General features: G+C 43.1%; 1 long non-coding RNA gene across 1 annotated transcript; it reads left to right on the top strand.

Moving 5' to 3' along the window:
• Positions 1 to 235: 235 nt before the first annotated feature.
• Positions 236 to 7,199, top strand: LOC148026972 (uncharacterized). Its single transcript, XR_015692784.1, has 2 exons — positions 236 to 396; positions 7,143 to 7,199. It is a non-coding gene; the product is annotated as an uncharacterized LOC148026972 (long non-coding RNA).
• The last annotated feature ends 10,304 nt before the right edge of the window (positions 7,200 to 17,503 follow it).

The following is a 17,503-nucleotide window of genomic DNA, read 5'->3' as shown; positions in this document are numbered from 1 at the left end:
TACGGAAGAAAGAAATCCTATGAACTCTAGGATAGTATACGCAGGTGGATTACCATACTACTCTTCCGAGGATGACAAACTGTAGTTTGGGAACACCGCAAAAGCTCTGTCACCTAAATCCAACCAACATGGCTGTTTGCTTGTATCAGAACTTTGATTCCATCGTTCGTCGCATAATTCTTCACAGCGTGCCTGAACTCTCTTTCTCCTTTTTGGGAAAATTCTCTCTGTGATCAGGCTCAGGGGTGGAGCTAAGAAGAGAAAAAAGAAGACATACACTAAGCCAAAGAAAATCAAGCATAAGAAGAAGAAGGTCAAACTCGCAGTTTTGCAGTTTTATAAGGTGGACGATTCCGGGAAGGTGCACTGCCTCCGTAAGGAGTGTCCTAATGCAGAGTGCTCCGTAAGGAGTGTCCTAATGCAGAGTGTGGGGTGGATCTTGGAGGTGTTGTGGATTGATACCTTCCGTCTGTGATCGCGTGGGAAAGGAGGGGTCGACCTTGGTCTGAAAATTCTTTGACCATCATTGGAGTCGACCTCAGTCTGATAGAAATTTCATACCCAGCCAACCGACAAGTGTTGGGTCGATAAGCTTTATATATATGTGTGTGTTCTTGTCCTCATCTCACCCGAAACAGACGCACTGCAGTCTGCCATAGCCTAACCAGAGGAAGGAAGCAAGGATGGGGAGGACTTTGATTTTTCATTCTGGACTGAAGCGATTGCAGACGCTTGCATCACGCCCGTATTACAATCACTTTGCCTGATGACATGCAAGTACATTAGTTGTTGCTGAACATGAAGGTGGTGCACTGAAGGGTGCTTCATTGAATGCTATAGTGGCAGCAGGCTTAATAAGTGCAGGCAACAAGGTTTCTTTGCTAATAGCAGGATCTGGACCAGCTGTAGAATCAGCTGCAAAGCATGCTTCTTCAGTTCATTCCTCAATTTCTGAGGTACTCATTGTGGAGTCTGACAAGTTAAAGCATCCATTAGCAGAACCATGGGCAGAGGTCATTCGTTTGGCACAGCAGAAAAACAAATATTCACACATTGTAGTAGCCTCAACATCTTTCGGAAAGAATGTTCTTGAATAGCAGCCTCTGTATCCGATTGACCAGGCAATGTAATGCTTTTGCATGTGAGTGAAGACGATGTGAAGAAGACAAGCAGGACGATTTGATAGATGCAGTCAGGCTATGCCATGGTGATGAAAGCTTTGAAGGTGAAAGGAAATATCATGGAGCTCAGAGAAATAAACTGCGCCAGTCGAGGTCCCTGGGACTGAAAGCTGTTGAGAAACAGCATATACTGACGTGGATCTTCTTCCTTCAGGGAATCAGTAATGCAGACATGTGGACACAAATTCAGGTTCAGACACGACTGTGAGCCATTTCATGCACCAACTAGGTGCTGGATTACAGATCTTACGTGCAAACAAACTGATACATAGAGATCTGAAGCTTCAGAATCTTCTTCTTTCGTCAAATGATGGAGATGCGGTTCTGAGATCAGCAGATTTTGGATTTACAAGATCTTTTCAACTATTGAGAATGACTGCTGTTGATTGCCACTAGGCACAGAAAGTTATGAGCTGATTGAAAGGCTTGCATATTATGGTATCACTTCAAATCATGTCCTATACTTCACAGAGGTGTTGAATTTACAAACAGTTTCTGCAGCCAAAAGTGTAAACTTTTGGACTGGGTCTTCATCATATTGCCTAACCTAGGAGCCTTCTTTGCTGATGCATATTGAGGATAATGCAACTAAGTCCTGAAATTGGATGAATTACTTGGAACCCTGAAAAGCAAGCTCTTATGCTTTATTGTGAAGCAATGTACAGTTTGTCATACTTTGTCATTTATTTTGACTCTTCTCTTGTAATGAACTTGACAAGCAATTTAGTGATCTTTGGCATCAAATTTTGAGATCTTCTTGTTAGCGTCTTTCCTTGCTGTATCTTGAACCCCGTGTTCTGCAGCTCTCGCACGATCTCTTTGACATTTCTGGTGAACCCGACGTGAAAGTGCTGCGTCATTAGCAAGATGGGAGACTCGCAAGAAGAGATGACAGATGATAATGTCATGAAGAACCTGTTTCAGTCATTTACCATGTATATGCAGCAGCAAGCTCATGCAAAACGTGACAGTGATGCTATGGATGCTTTGAAAGCTGTCCAACAGGAGATGAAGCAGTTTAATGGCCAGCAAGTGTCAACTTACCTGCATTTGTATGAAGAAAAGATGAAGTTTTTTGGGGTTTCTCAAGATGTTTGGAGCCGCTACTTCTTGCGGATCGTGGTGCGCGCTCTTGAAGGTCGAATTGCAGAAATTCAAGAGGCACATGCAGGTTGGGCTGAATTTAAAAAGGCATTAAAAGATGAATATTTCCTGGAGGATACAGGTCTTATGAATCGCAGGAATTTTTTAGCATGGGTTTCTATGCCTAATAAGGGACTTTCTGTTACCGCTCTTCTGCGAGAGTTTGAAAGCCGTTATGATCAGTTGGATGGGACTGAACAGCAAGCTTTGGAGATGCAGAAAGTGGAGTTATTTTTGCAAGCTGCAGATGCTGATTTACAGGAAAAGTTGGATGATCTTTTGGAAGATCAAGCTACTGATTCAGGTTTAAAGACTGAGTGGAGACATGTCATTGATGCTGTGAATGCTCTTGTCAAGAAGCAGCGCAGGAGAGTCAGATTGCATCGAAATACAGGATCAGTTCCTGAAAAATCCTTGGAGACTTCTTCTTCTACCCCTGCTGCTTCTTTGCCTAAGCCTACTCCTCCTGTTATGAATCCACCAGTTCCTGCTGCTCCAGTGCCCTTATCTGTAGATGATGTTATTAAAGGCTTGGCGGATTTGACGATTGAAGCAGTCAAAGCTGAAGTTGGTAAGTTAAAGGAGCAACTTATGTCTGTACCTGCTGTAGCACCTGCTCCAGTGACTGCTTTTCCAGCTGGTCAAAGAAAAGGGCGTCGATGTATTTGATGTGATAGTACAGAGCACCAACACTGCAGAGATTGTGATGCTTTTCAGGAAGCACGTAAGAAGAATGTAGTGTTTTGGGGACAAGATGGGAAGATATGGCTGACAGAGAATGGCGCTCCTCTTGACACGAACTTTGGTAAGGGAGGTATGAAGAAGCTTGTTGATGATATGGCTGCGCGATCAGCTTATGTGAGTGTTAGAGGAGATGCTTCAGCTTTTGGAGTCCAGCTTGAGCAGAAATCTGATGGAAACTCTGCCTTATGGTCTTCTGCCTTGGAGATAGCGAGAAGAGGGAAAGTTCAAATTTCTACTATGACTTGTGTGGGCTCTAGCATCCGAGGAGAAACAGGATGGGATTCTCCTGTTGACAGGTATTCTATTTTTGCTTATATTGCTAAAACGCAGGGTTTAGATGCCATGGTTGAAGAAAAGAGAAGAAGAGATGAGGAGGGTCCTAGCTCCTCCAAAAAGACTAGAGGGGGTGACTTTGTTTCACCACCTGTTACAGCTCCACCTATGTCAAATTCTCCAGCTCAAACAGGTTTTGATCAACCAATGGAAGACAAGCAGAAGGAAAAGAGGCAACCAAGAAAAGAGCCAGGATTCAAGCTCTTGTCAGACCTTGATATGCAAACGGATATGAGTAAGATTTTTCATGAAAGAATTTTGAATAGTGAAGTCACTTTTACTGTTGGAGAGGCTCTTGGGATTGCTAGAAGAGAAATACAGGATCAGATGCAGGATCTTTTGCGGAGGAAACGGCATGCGATGGAAGGACCTGCTTTACAGGGATTGTGGCATGGAGCTCTTGGAGAAGAGCATGATGATGCAGTGATGGTTGAGAATGCTTCTGTTAATCCGCAATTGGAGAAAATAGTGCAGCCTATGCAGTATGAAGATGATGAGACCCCTATTCTTATTTCTCGCAGCCATTTTTCACGAAGTCATTGGGCTAGAGCGACCACTGAGACAGTGGTAAGGATTGGAGAGAAACAAATTCCCTTGATTGCTTTAGTTGATCATGGTTCTGAAATTAATCTTATTGCTCGAGGTGTTTATGAGAGTGGCAAGTGGCCTATGGATGCAGAGCATGGCTGGCGCATGAGAGCCGCCAATAATACTTCTGGAGATATGTATGCTGCTTGTCCGAGTATCAGAATTTCTATTGGTAATGTTGAAGAGGATTATCATTGCTTTGTTCAGGATTCATGTTCTTATCCGATTATTCTTGGACAGCCTTTCATTACAGAAGCAAGAATGGAAACAAAAGTGATGGATGACGGATCAGCTTATGCGCGGATACGCAGTAAAGATGGTATGCGAGCTGTTCAGTTTATGACTGTTGGGGTAAATCATCCGAGAAACAGGGACTCCTTGCGTGAGGCACCACTACCTGCGAAGGAGTTGGATTTTCATTAGGTACCGCTGTCTTGCGAGACGCCAGTGGTACGGAGCGGAGAAAAGAGGAGATCTCGCCTCCTGGCAGCCAGTCTTTCTCCAATAACTTTGTTGGGTTTACTTCAGATAGTTCAGTGAGTTATCAGAAAATTTCAGATTTGCCTAGAGCTGCCAGGCAGTACATTGGTCGTAAGAAGAAAGAGTTGAAGAATGCAGGTATTTTGCAAGCAGAAGAGCATGTGGATGGATTGTATGAAGGGATGTCTTATGCAGATACATTGTTTGAGATGAGAGCAATGCTGAAAACTGATGTATGCAAGGGTTCAAAGATCATACATGTGCAAACCTTGGATATGTTTCAGGAAATTTCTGGTTTTATGCTGCAAACAGAGTTAGAGGCTGAGAAAACTCAGCAAACTGAATTTATGGCTGATCTTGATCAGCTAATAGAATTGCAGAGGGCTGAATCCATTCAGCCAACAGAGTTGAATGCAGAAAAATTTCTGCATACACAGTTTCAGGATGCATCTATGCAGTCCATAGAGCCGAGGGCTGAATTCATTCAGCCAACAGAGTTGAATGCAGAAAAATTTCTGCATACAGAGTTTCAGACTGCACCCATGCAGTCCATAGAGCTAAAGGCTGAAATTTTTCAGCCAACAGAGTTGAAAGATGCTGAAAATTTACAGAAATTGCAGCAAAGAAAAGAGTGCTTGAATGATGCCAAGGTTGACACAAAATATAAAACAGTTGATAAGAAGGTTAAGCCGGTTGCAGGCCCGCTTCCTTCTGATAGTAATGAACAAATTGAAAAAGCTATGAAGCAGCCTATGTTGAGGGAACCTGCAAATATTGGACATAAGTTTTCAGGGCTGAAATCTGTCTTTGCTGTTAATGAAGTCATCATAGTTGGGCATATGGTTGGATATTATGGCAGAAAGCCTTCTCCTGCAAAGGTGGATGCCATAAACAGGATTGCAGAGTATTGCTCGACTACTTCAGAGATGCGAAGATTTGTGGGAGCTTGTGTATTTTACATGATTTGGATTCCTCATTTTGCTCATATTGCAGATGTTCTCTATCAGCTGTTTCGAAAGGGGCAGAAATTTTATTGGGATGATGAAGATGATGGAAAAACAGGTTTACTAGAATCAGAAGTTGGACTTGACCTGTTTGAGGACTTGAATGATCCTGGATAGTTGGCACATCCGGAGGATGCGCAGGTTTAGAGGGGGTGGATGTCGTGTTGCTGCGCATCCGAGTCGTATACACCTCCATTTCTTTTGTTGTGCATTTGTGTTAATTTCCGCGTGTGATTCATTGTTTGTGAGGTGCATTTTAATAATCCGCAGCCAATGTATATATTCCCTTAATGCATTGCACACTGATTATGTTCTGGAGTTACTATCTGAAGTTGAGAAGACTGACCTCAAACCACTCCAACCATGTTTTGACAGTGCCATGAATATGTATTTGCAATTGAAGTGCTATAAAGAAGTGGAGTCTTTGTTTGACAGGGCAAAGGCTGTGAATGTGCGGCCTGCACATGCTACTTTTAATATGCTTATAAAGGCTTACATAAACAGTGGACAGATGGAAAAGGCAGAACGTGTTTATCAAGAAATGAAGCAAACAGGTGGTATTGTTTTGAAGGCATTAAAGTACTCAGCAAAACAGTTGCAACTAGTAATGAAAGCTCTTAAGGCTAGAGCAATGGATTGTTGGAGAACATATGATGGACATTAAGTTTGCTTTTAAGGCAAATCAGCATCTAAGATTTGGATGTTCATGAGCCTCATTTATTACCTGAACTTAAGGATGCACTAAAGTCTGAAGAGGTATGCTATAGCTGAAAGGGGGTAAAAAGGTAGGCAAGAAGTTCTAAAGAAAAGAAAAGCAATGCTAATTGGGGAGGAAAGGAGAGAAAAAGCAGGGGAGGTCACGAATGGATGAGGGAAGAAGCTAAGAAAAGAGAGGTATATTTTTGAAAAGGCAGAAATGGCGGGCTGCGCCTGGATTGGAGGGCGAGTGAGCTGAAATCGTGGGGGGGAAAACGCAGAAAAAGGAGAAAGCTGTGAGGATAAAAGAATCGTCCGACAGTTGAAGGGAAAGGAAGCAATGTTGATCATGTTGAAGAAACAAATGAAGGGAAGGACAACGTCGATGAGCTTGGACGTCGGAGGAGGAGAGTGGAGCTGGATACGATGACTCGAATGAGACTGCCGACGAAGCTGATATCAATGACAAGGAAAGAGTGTTGCAATAATGACGCAGAAGATGAGGACACAGAGGATCCGAAGGCCCTGACACGTCATGGAACTTCGAAACAGCACCTATCAAAAGCCAGCAAAATGCGCGTACAGCCGATGAACAGAAAATAGGAGGTGAGGCAGAGCCTCAGCCCTCTGCACAAGTGGGACAACGTTCAACCAAGAAGAAATCGAAGAAGCCACACGAGGATGGGGTTTCAATATCGGATACTGATCCGCTTCTGAATGCCAATGACAATACGGAAGAAAGAAATCCTATGAACTCTAGGATAGTATACGCAGGTGGATTACCATACTACTCTTCCGAGGATGACAAACTGTAGTTTGGGAACACCGCAAAAGCTCTGTCACCTAAATCCAACCAACATGGCTGTTTGCTTGTATCAGAACTTTGATTCCATCGTTCGTCGCATAATTCTTCACAGCGTGCCTGAACTCTCTTTCTCCTTTTTGGGAAAATTCTCTCTCTGATCAGGCTCAGGGGTGGAGCTAAGAAGAGAAAAAAGAAGACATACACTAAGCCAAAGAAAATCAAGCATAAGAAGAAGAAGGTCAAACTCGCAGTTTTGCAGTTTTATAAGGTGGACGATTCCGGGAAGGTGCACTGCCTCCGTAAGGAGTGTCCTAATGCAGAGTGCTCCGTAAGGAGTGTCCTAATGCAGAGTGTGGGGTGGATCTTGGAGGCGTTGTGGATTGATACCTTCCGTCTGTGATCGCGTGGGAAAGGAGGGGTCGACCTTGGTCTGAAAATTCTTTGACCATCATTGGAGTCGACCTCAGTCTGATAGAAATTTCATACCCAGCCAACCGACAAGTGTTGGGTCGATAAGCTTTATATATATGTGTGTGTTCTTGTCCTCATCTCACCCGAAACAGACGCACTGCAGTCTGCCATAGCCTAACCAGAGGAAGGAAGCAAGGATGGGGAGGACTTCGATTTTTCATTCTGGACTGAAGCGATTGCAGACGCTTGCATCACGCCCGTATTACAATCACTTTGCCTGATGACATGCAAGTACATTAGTTGTTGCTGAACATGAAGGTGGTGCACTGAAGGGTGCTTCATTGAATGCTATAGTGGCAGCAGGCTTAATAAGTGCAGGCAACAAGGTTTCTTTGCTAATAGCAGGATCTGGACCAGCTGTAGAATCAGCTGCAAAGCATGCTTCTTCAGTTCATTCCTCAATTTCTGAGGTACTCATTGTGGAGTCTGACAAGTTAAAGCATCCATTAGCAGAACCATGGGCAGAGGTCATTCGTTTGGCACAACAGAAAAACAAATATTCACACATTGTAGTAGCCTCAACATCTTTCGGAAAGAATGTTCTTGAATAGCAGCCTCTGTATCCGATTGACCAGGCAATGTAATGCTTTTGCATGTGAGTGAAGAGGATGTGAAGAAGACAAGCAGGACGATTTGATAGATGCAGTCAGGCTATGCCATGGTGATGAAAGCTTTGAAGGTGAAAGGAAATATCATGGAGCTCAAAGAAATAAACTGCGCCAGTCGAGGTCCCTGGGACTGAAAGCTGTTGAGAAACAGCATATACTGACGTGGATCTTCTTCCTTCAGGGAATCAGTAATGCAGACATGTGGACACAAATTCAGGTTCAGACACGACTGTGAGCCATTTCATGCACCAACTAGGTGCTGGATTACAGATCTTACGTGCAAACAAACTGATACATAGAGATCTGAAGCTTCAGAATCTTCTTCTTTCGTCAAATGATGGAGATGCGGTTCTGAGATCAGCAGATTTTGGATTTACAAGATCTTTTCAACTATTGAGAATGACTGCTGTTGATTGCCACTAGGCACAGAAAGTTATGAGCTGATTGAAAGGCTTGCATATTATGGTATCACTTCAAATCATGTCCTATACTTCACAGAGGTGTTGAATTTACAAACAGTTTCTGCAGCCAAAAGTGTAAACTTTTGGACTGGGTCTTCATCATATTGCCTAACCTAGGAGCCTTCTTTGCTGATGCATATTGAGGATAATGCAACTAAGTCCTGAAATTGGATGAATTACTTGGAACCCTGAAAAGCAAGCTCTTATGCTTTATTGTGAAGCAATGTACAGTTTGTCATACTTTGTCATTTATTTTGACTCTTCTCTTGTAATGAACTTGACAAGCAATTTAGTGATCTTTGGCATCAAATTTTGAGATCTTCTTGTTAGCGTCTTTCCTTGCTGTATCTTGAACCCCGTGTTCTGCAGCTCTCGCACGATCTCTTTGACATTTCTGGTGAACCCGACGTGAAAGTGCTGCGTCATTAGCAAGATGGGAGACTCGCAAGAAGAGATGACAGATGATAATGTCATGAAGAACCTGTTTCAGTCATTTACCATGTATATGCAGCAGCAAGCTCATGCAAAACGTGACAGTGATGCTATGGATGCTTTGAAAGCTGTCCAACAGGAGATGAAGCAGTTTAATGGCCAGCAAGTGTCAACTTACCTGCATTTGTATGAAGAAAAGATGAAGTTTTTTGGGGTTTCTCAAGATGTTTGGAGCCGCTACTTCTTGCGGATCGTGGTGCGCGCTCTTGAAGGTCGTATTGCAGAAATTCAAGAGGCACATGCAGGTTGGGCTGAATTTAAAAAGGCATTAAAAGATGAATATTTCCTGGAGGATACAGGTCTTATGAATCACAGGAATTTTTTAGCATGGGTTTCTATGCCTAATAAGGGACTTTCTGTTACCGCTCTTTTGCGAGAGTTTGAAAGCCGTTATGATCAGTTGGATGGGACTGAACAGCAAGCTTTGGAGATGCAGAAAGTGGAGTTATTTTTGCAAGCTGCAGATGCTGATTTACAGGAAAAGTTGGATGATCTTTTGGAAGATCAAGCTACTGATTCAGGTTTAAAGACTGAGTGGAGACATGTCATTGATGCTGTGAATGATCTTGTCAAGAAGCAGCGCAGGAGAGTCAGATTGCATCGAAATACAGGATCAGTTCCTGAAAAATCCTTGGAGACTTCTTCTTCTACCCCTGCTGCTTCTTTGCCTAAGCCTACTCCTCCTATTATGAATCCACCAGTTCCTACTGCTCCAGTGCCCTTATCTGTAGATGATGTTATTAAAGGCTTGGCGGATTTGACGATTGAAGCAGTCAAAGCTGAAGTTGGTAAGTTAAAGGAGCAACTTATGTCTGTACCTGCTGTAGCACCTGCTCCAGTGACTGCTTTTCCAGCTGGTCAAAGAAAAGGGCGTCGATGTATTTGATGTGATAGTACAGAGCACCAACACTGCAGAGATTGTGATGCTTTTCAGGAAGCACGTAAGAAGAATGTAGTGTTTTGGGGACAAGATGGAAAGATATGGCTGACAGAGACTGGCGCTCCTCTTGACACGAACTTTGGTAAGGGAGGTATGAAGAAGCTTGTTGATGATATGGCTGCGCGATCAGCTTATGTGAGTGTTAGAGGAGATGCTTCAGCTTTTGGAGTCCAGCTTGAGCAGAAATCTGATGGAGACTCTGCCTTATGGTCTTCTGCCTTGGAGATAGCGAGAAGAGGGAAAGTTCAAATTTCTACTATGACTTGTGTGGGCTCTAGCATCCGAGGAGAAACAGGATGGGATTCCCCTGTTGACAGGTATTCTATTTTTGCTTATATTGCTAAAACGCAGGGTTTAGATGCCATGGTTGAAGAAAAGAGAAGAAGAGATGAGGAGGGTCCTAGCTCCTCCAAAAAGACTAGAGGGGGTGACTTTGTTTCACCACCTGTTACAGCTCCACCTATGTCAAATTCTCCAGCTCAAACAGGTTTTGATCAACCAATGGAAGACAAGCAGAAGGAAAAGAGGCAACCAAGAAAAGAGCCAGGATTCAAGCTCTTGTCAGACCTTGATATGCAAACGGATATGAGTAAGATTTTTCATGAAAGAATTTTGAATAGTGAAGTCACTTTTACTGTTGGAGAGGCTCTTGGGATTGCTAGAAGAGAAATACAGGATCAGATGCAGGATCTTTTGCGGAGGAAACGGCATGCGATGGAAGGACCTGCTTTACAGGGATTGTGGCATGGAGCTCTTGGAGAAGAGCATGATGATGCAGTGATGGTTGAGAATGCTTCTGTTAATCCGCAATTGGAGAAAATAGTGCAGCCTATGCAGTATGAAGATGATGAGACCCCTATTCTTATTTCTCGCAGCCATTTTTCACGAAGTCATTGGGCTAGAGCGACCACTGAGACAGTGGTAAGGATTGGAGAGAAACAAATTCCCTTGATTGCTTTAGTTGATCATGGTTCTGAAATTAATCTTATTGCTCGAGGTGTTTATGAGAGTGGCAAGTGGCCTATGGATGCAGAGCATGGCTGGCGCATGAGAGCCGCCAATAATACTTCTGGAGATATGTATGCTGCTTGTCCGAGTATCAGAATTTCTATTGGTAATGTTGAAGAGGATTATCATTGCTTTGTTCAGGATTCATGTTCTTATCCGATTATTCTTGGACAGCCTTTCATTACAGAAGCAAGAATGGAAACAAAAGTGATGGATGACGGATCAGCTTATGCGCGGATACGCAGTAAAGATGGTATGCGAGCTGTTCAGTTTATGACTGTTGGGGTAAATCATCCGAGAAACAGGGACTCCTTGCGTGAGGCACCACTACCTGCGAAGGAGTTGGATTTTCATTAGGTACCGCTGTCTTGCGAGACGCCAGTGGTACGGAGCGGAGAAAAGAGGAGATCTCGCCTCCTGGCAGCCAGTCTTTCTCCAATAACTTTGTTGGGTTTACTTCAGATAGTTCAGTGAGTTATCAGAAAATTTCAGATTTGCCTAGAGCTGCCAGGCAGTACATTGGTCGTAAGAAGAAAGAGTTGAAGAATGCAGGTATTTTGCAAGCAGAAGAGCATGTGGATGGATTGTATGAAGGGATGTCTTATGCAGATACATTGTTTGAGATGAGAGCAATGCTGAAAACTGATGTATGCAAGGGTTCAAAGATCATACCTGTGCAAACCTTGGATATGTTTCAGGAAATTTCTGGTTTTATGCTGCAAACAGAGTTAGAGGCTGAGAAAACTCAGCAAACTGAATTTATGGCTGATCTTGATCAGCTAATAGAATTGCAGAGGGCTGAATCCATTCAGCCAACAGAGTTGAATGCAGAAAAATTTCTGCATACACAGTTTCAGGATGCATCTATGCAGTCCATAGAGCCGAGGGCTGAATTCATTCAGCCAACAGAGTTGAATGCAGAAAAATTTCTGCATACAGAGTTTCAGACTGCACCCATGCAGTCCATAGAGCTAAAGGCTGAAATTTTTCAGCCAACAGAGTTGAAAGATGCTGAAAATTTACAGAAATTGCAGCAAAGAAAAGAGTGCTTGAATGATGCCAAGGTTGACACAAAATATAAAACAGTTGATAAGAAGGTTAAGCCGGTTGCAGGCCCGCTTCCTTCTGATAGTAATGAACAAATTGAAAAAGCTATGAAGCAGCCTATGTTGAGGGAACCTGCAAATATTGGACATAAGTTTTCAGGGCTGAAATCTGTCTTTGCTGTTAATGAAGTCATCATAGTTGGGCATATGGTTGGATATTATGGCAGAAAGCCTTCTCCTGCAAAGGTGGATGCCATAAACAGGATTGCAGAGTATTGCTCGACTACTTCAGAGATGCGAAGATTTGTGGGAGCTTGTGTATTTTACATGATTTGGATTCCTCATTTTGCTCATATTGCAGATGTTCTCTATCAGCTGTTTCGAAAGGGGCAGAAATTTTATTGGGATGATGAAGATGATGGAAAAACAGGTTTACTAGAATCAGAAGTTGGACTTGACCTGTTTGAGGACTTGAATGATCCTGGATAGTTGGCACATCCGGAGGATGCGCAGGTTTAGAGGGGGTGGATGTCGTGTTGCTGCGCATCCGAGTCGTATACACCTCCATTTCTTTTGTTGTGCATTTGTGTTAATTTCCGCGTGTGATTCATTGTTTGTGAGGTGCATTTTAATAATCCGCAGCCAATGTATATATTCCCTTAATGCATTGCACACTGATTATGTTCTGGAGTTACTATCTGAAGTTGAGAAGACTGACCTCAAACCACTCCAACCATGTTTTGACAGTGCCATGAATATGTATTTGCAATTGAAGTGCTATAAAGAAGTGGAGTCTTTGTTTGACAGGGCAAAGGCTGTGAATGTGCGGCCTGCACATGCTACTTTTAATATGCTTATAAAGGCTTACATAAACAGTGGACAGATGGAAAAGGCAGAACGTGTTTATCAAGAAATGAAGCAAACAGGTGGTATTGTTTTGAAGGCATTAAAGTACTCAGCAAAACAGTTGCAACTAGTAATGAAAGCTCTTAAGGCTAGAGCAATGGATTGTTGGAGAACATATGATGGACATTAAGTTTGCTTTTAAGGCAAATCAGCATCTAAGATTTGGATGTTCATGAGCCTCATTTATTACCTGAACTTAAGGATGCACTAAAGTCTGAAGAGGTATGCTATAGCTGAAAGGGGGTAAAAAGGTAGGCAAGAAGTTCTAAAGAAAAGAAAAGCAATGCTAATTGGGGAGGAAAGGAGAGAAAAAGCAGGGGAGGTCACGAATGGATGAGGGAAAAAGCTAAGAAAAGAGAGGTATATTTTTGAAAAGGCAGAAATGGCGGGCTACGCCTGGATTGGAGGGGGAGTGAGCTGAAATCGTGGGGGGGAAAACGCAGAAAAAGGAGAAAGCTGTGAGGATAAAAGAATCGTCCGACAGTTGAAGGGAAAGGAAGCAATGTTGATCATGTTGAAGAAACAAATGAAGGGAAGGACAACGTCGATGAGCTTGGACGTCGGAGGAGGAGAGTGGAGCTGGATACGATGACTCGAATGAGACTGCCGACGAAGCTGATATCAATGACAAGGAAAGAGTGTTGCAATAATGACGCAGAAGATGAGGACACAGAGGATCCGAAGGCCCTGACACGTCATGGAACTTCGAAACAGCACCTATCAAAAGCCAGCAAAATGCGCGTACAGCCGATGAACAGAAAATAGGAGGTGAGGCAGAGCCTCAGCCCTCTACACAAGTGGGACAACGTTCAACCAAGAAGAAATCGAAGAAGCCACACGAGGATGGGGTTTCAATATCGGATACTGATCCGCTTCTGAATGCCAATGACAATACGGAAGAAAGAAATCCTATGAACTCTAGGATAGTATACGCAGGTGGATTACCATACTACTCTTCCGAGGATGACAAACTGTAGTTTGGGAACACCGCAAAAGCTCTGTCACCTAAATCCAACCAACATGGCTGTTTGCTTGTATCAGAACTTTGATTCCATCGTTCGTCGCATAATTCTTCACAGCGTGCCTGAACTCTCTTTCTCCTTTTTGGGAAAATTCTCTCTGTGATCAGGCTCAGGGGTGGAGCTAAGAAGAGAAAAAAGAAGACATATACTAAGCCAAAGAAAATCAAGCATAAGAAGAAGAAGGTCAAACTCGCAATTTTGCAGTTTTATAAGGTGGACGATTCCGAGAAGGTGCACTGCCTCCGTAAGGAGTGTCCTAATGCAGAGTGCTCCGTAAGGAGTGTCCTAATGCAGAGTGTGGGGTGGATCTTGGAGGCGTTGTGGATTGATACCTTCCGTCTGTGATCGCGTGGGAAAGGAGGGGTCGACCTTGGTCTGAAAATTCTTTGACCATCATTGGAGTCGACCTCAGTCTGATAGAAATTTCATACCCAGCCAACCGACAAGTGTTGGGTCGATAAGCTTTATATATATGTGTGTGTTCTTGTCCTCATCTCACCCGAAACAGACGCACTGCAGTCTGCCATAGCCTAACCAGAGGAAGGAAGCAAGGATGGGGAGGACTTCGATTTTTCATTCTGGACTGAAGCGATTGCAGACGCTTGCATCACGCCCGTATTACAATCACTTTGCCTGATGACATGCAAGTACATTAGTTGTTGCTGAACATGAAGGTGGTGCACTGAAGGGTGCTTCATTGAATGCTATAGTGGCAGCAGGCTTAATAAGTGCAGGCAACAAGGTTTCTTTGCTAATAGCAGGATCTGGACCAGCTGTAGAATCAGCTGCAAAGCATGCTTCTTCAGTTCATTCCTCAATTTCTGAGGTACTCATTGTGGAGTCTGACAAGTTAAAGCATCCATTAGCAGAACCATGGGCAGAGGTCATTCGTTTGGCACAACAGAAAAACAAATATTCACACATTGTAGTAGCCTCAACATCTTTCGGAAAGAATGTTCTTGAATAGCAGCCTCTGTATCCGATTGACCAGGCAATGTAATGCTTTTGCATGTGAGTGAAGACGATGTGAAGAAGACAAGCAGGACGATTTGATAGATGCAGTCAGGCTATGCCATGGTGATGAAAGCTTTGAAGGTGAAAGGAAATATCATGGAGCTCAGAGAAATAAACTGCGCCAGTCGAGGTCCCTGGGACTGAAAGCTGTTGAGAAACAGCATATACTGACGTGGATCTTCTTCCTTCAGGGAATCAGTAATGCACACATGTGGACACAAATTCAGGTTCAGACACGACTGTGAGCCATTTCATGCACCAACTAGGTGCTGGATTACAGATCTTACGTGCAAACAAACTGATACATAGAGATCTGAAGCTTCAGAATCTTCTTCTTTCGTCAAATGATGGAGATGCGGTTCTGAGATCAGCAGATTTTGGATTTACAAGATCTTTTCAACTATTGAGAATGACTGCTGTTGATTGCCACTAGGCACAGAAAGTTATGAGCTGATTGAAAGGCTTGCATATTATGGTATCACTTCAAATCATGTCCTATACTTCACAGAGGTGTTGAATTTACAAACAGTTTCTGCAGCCAAAAGTGTAAACTTTTGGACTGGGTCTTCATCATATTGCCTAACCTAGGAGCCTTCTTTGCTGATGCATATTGAGGATAATGCAACTAAGTCCTGAAATTGGATGAATTACTTGGAACCCTGAAAAGCAAGCTCTTATGCTTTATTGTGAAGCAATGTACAGTTTGTCATACTTTGTCATTTATTTTGACTCTTCTCTTGTAATGAACTTGACAAGCAATTTAGTGATCTTTGGCATCAAATTTTGAGATCTTCTTGTTAGCGTCTTTCCTTGCTGTATCTTGAACCCCGTGTTCTGCAGCTCTCGCACGATCTCTTTGACAACGCATCGCTAGATGGCTACTTCTGCTGCTTTTGGAGTTTGACTTCTCCGTGGTGGTGCGTAAAGAAAAGCAGCATTACATGGCTAACCATATGTCTCGCATCCCTAGAAGAGAATCCATTGGGCAAGGCATTGTAGACAAATTGCTAGCAGACGCACATCTATTCAGCTTGTCCAATGAAAGGGATTTGTTTAGAACCGACATGACGTCATATTGGGAAAATGACATAGTTCAAGTGCTTGAGCATGGACTATTGGAATGACCAATTGAAAAGGCCTAACTTAGGCAACTCATCCTGAAGATCCAACCCTATCAGTTGATAACAACCAACTCTACAGGTCACAAAGGCACATTACACAATCATAGGACACTTTAGCAGAGACATGACAGCCTGCAAGGTGTTGCAATCCTTGCTGTGGTGGCCTAGCCTATTTTGAGATGCAGCATGATTTGTGAAGAATTGTGATGAGTGCCCAAATAGAGTAACGTCCCTATTCGTAAGGATCACATGAAGCTAATCCCAATTATCATACAACAACCCTTCGAGAAGTGGAGGATTGACTTCATCAAACCCATTAGTCTTGTGGCAAAGTATTCACAAGTCAAATACATCATTGTTGCCATTGACTATTCAAAAAAATGGGCAGAAGCATGAGCTATGAGAAAAATTGATGCTAGGACCACTACCAAGTTCATATGGGAGCAAGTGATCTCACGATTCGCGGTTGCCCCATCAAACTAGTCAGTGACCAAGGCACATGCTTCATCAACGAAGTGATAGCTCACCTCCTATCCTCCTTCCTAATCATCCCCATTAGAAATCTTCCCCTTATTACCCTCAAGAAAAAGGTGAAGCTGAATCCACAAAGAAAACCTTGGTAAACGTCCTGACCAAGGTCATCTTTGCTTCGCACAGTGATTAGAATAACAAGTTGATGGCGGCCTTGTGGACCTATCACAAGGCTTACAAGATGGGTGTAGGACAGACAAACCCCCTTTAGGTTGAACTATGGTATGGAGGCAATTCTACCCTTGGAGTTCTTTGTGCCTAGCCTCAAGATATCCCTTCAAGAGAGATGGGACGGGAAGGAGGCATGGACGGAACACCTAATTAAGCTCGAACGCTTATCAAAAACCCAACTTCTAGCCACCCATGTGCCAATATGCAAGAAGGAAAGACACAAATGCTAGCTTGAAAAGCATGTCAAGTAAAGCAACTTTGAACAGGGTGACTTAGTGCTACTATACTCAGTCAAAGGACATAAGTAAAAATTAATGTTTCAGGAACTAGGTCCTTTTAGGGTTTGAAGCATCAGCCAAACTGGCAACATAGAACTTTAAACCCTAGAAGGTGAGAGCATAGGCTTCTTCAATGGTAGCCACATAAAGAAGTACTTTCCTCCTACGCACCCATTGCATGAGCCTCCAAGGCTAGCACCCGCTTGGATGCAAATTGGAAAACTGCAATTACAGCCCACTAATGCTAAGCTCAGCTCATATGGAGGCCGATTAAACACACTTTTGGAAAAGTGCAAGGTTGTAGTTTCTATAGAGTTTGAACCTTTAAGAAGTGACCTTGTTGTAATATTAACTATGAGTCGCAACGTATCCACCTAGCCATGGGCAATGTCCGAATAGTTACATCTTTCAGCAGTGGCAACACGATTCCTTCCAAGTCCACAAAGCCACCAGTAGAGAA

Source organism: Lygodium microphyllum, chromosome 13 (genome assembly GCF_053477565.2).
Source record: "Lygodium microphyllum isolate KBCC chromosome 13, Lygodium_microphyllum_v1.1.10, whole genome shotgun sequence".
NCBI classification, from domain to species: domain Eukaryota; kingdom Viridiplantae; phylum Streptophyta; class Polypodiopsida; order Schizaeales; family Lygodiaceae; genus Lygodium; species Lygodium microphyllum.
The sequence above is the reverse complement of the archived record's forward strand: the minus strand, read 5'-3'. Positions and strand labels throughout refer to the sequence as shown.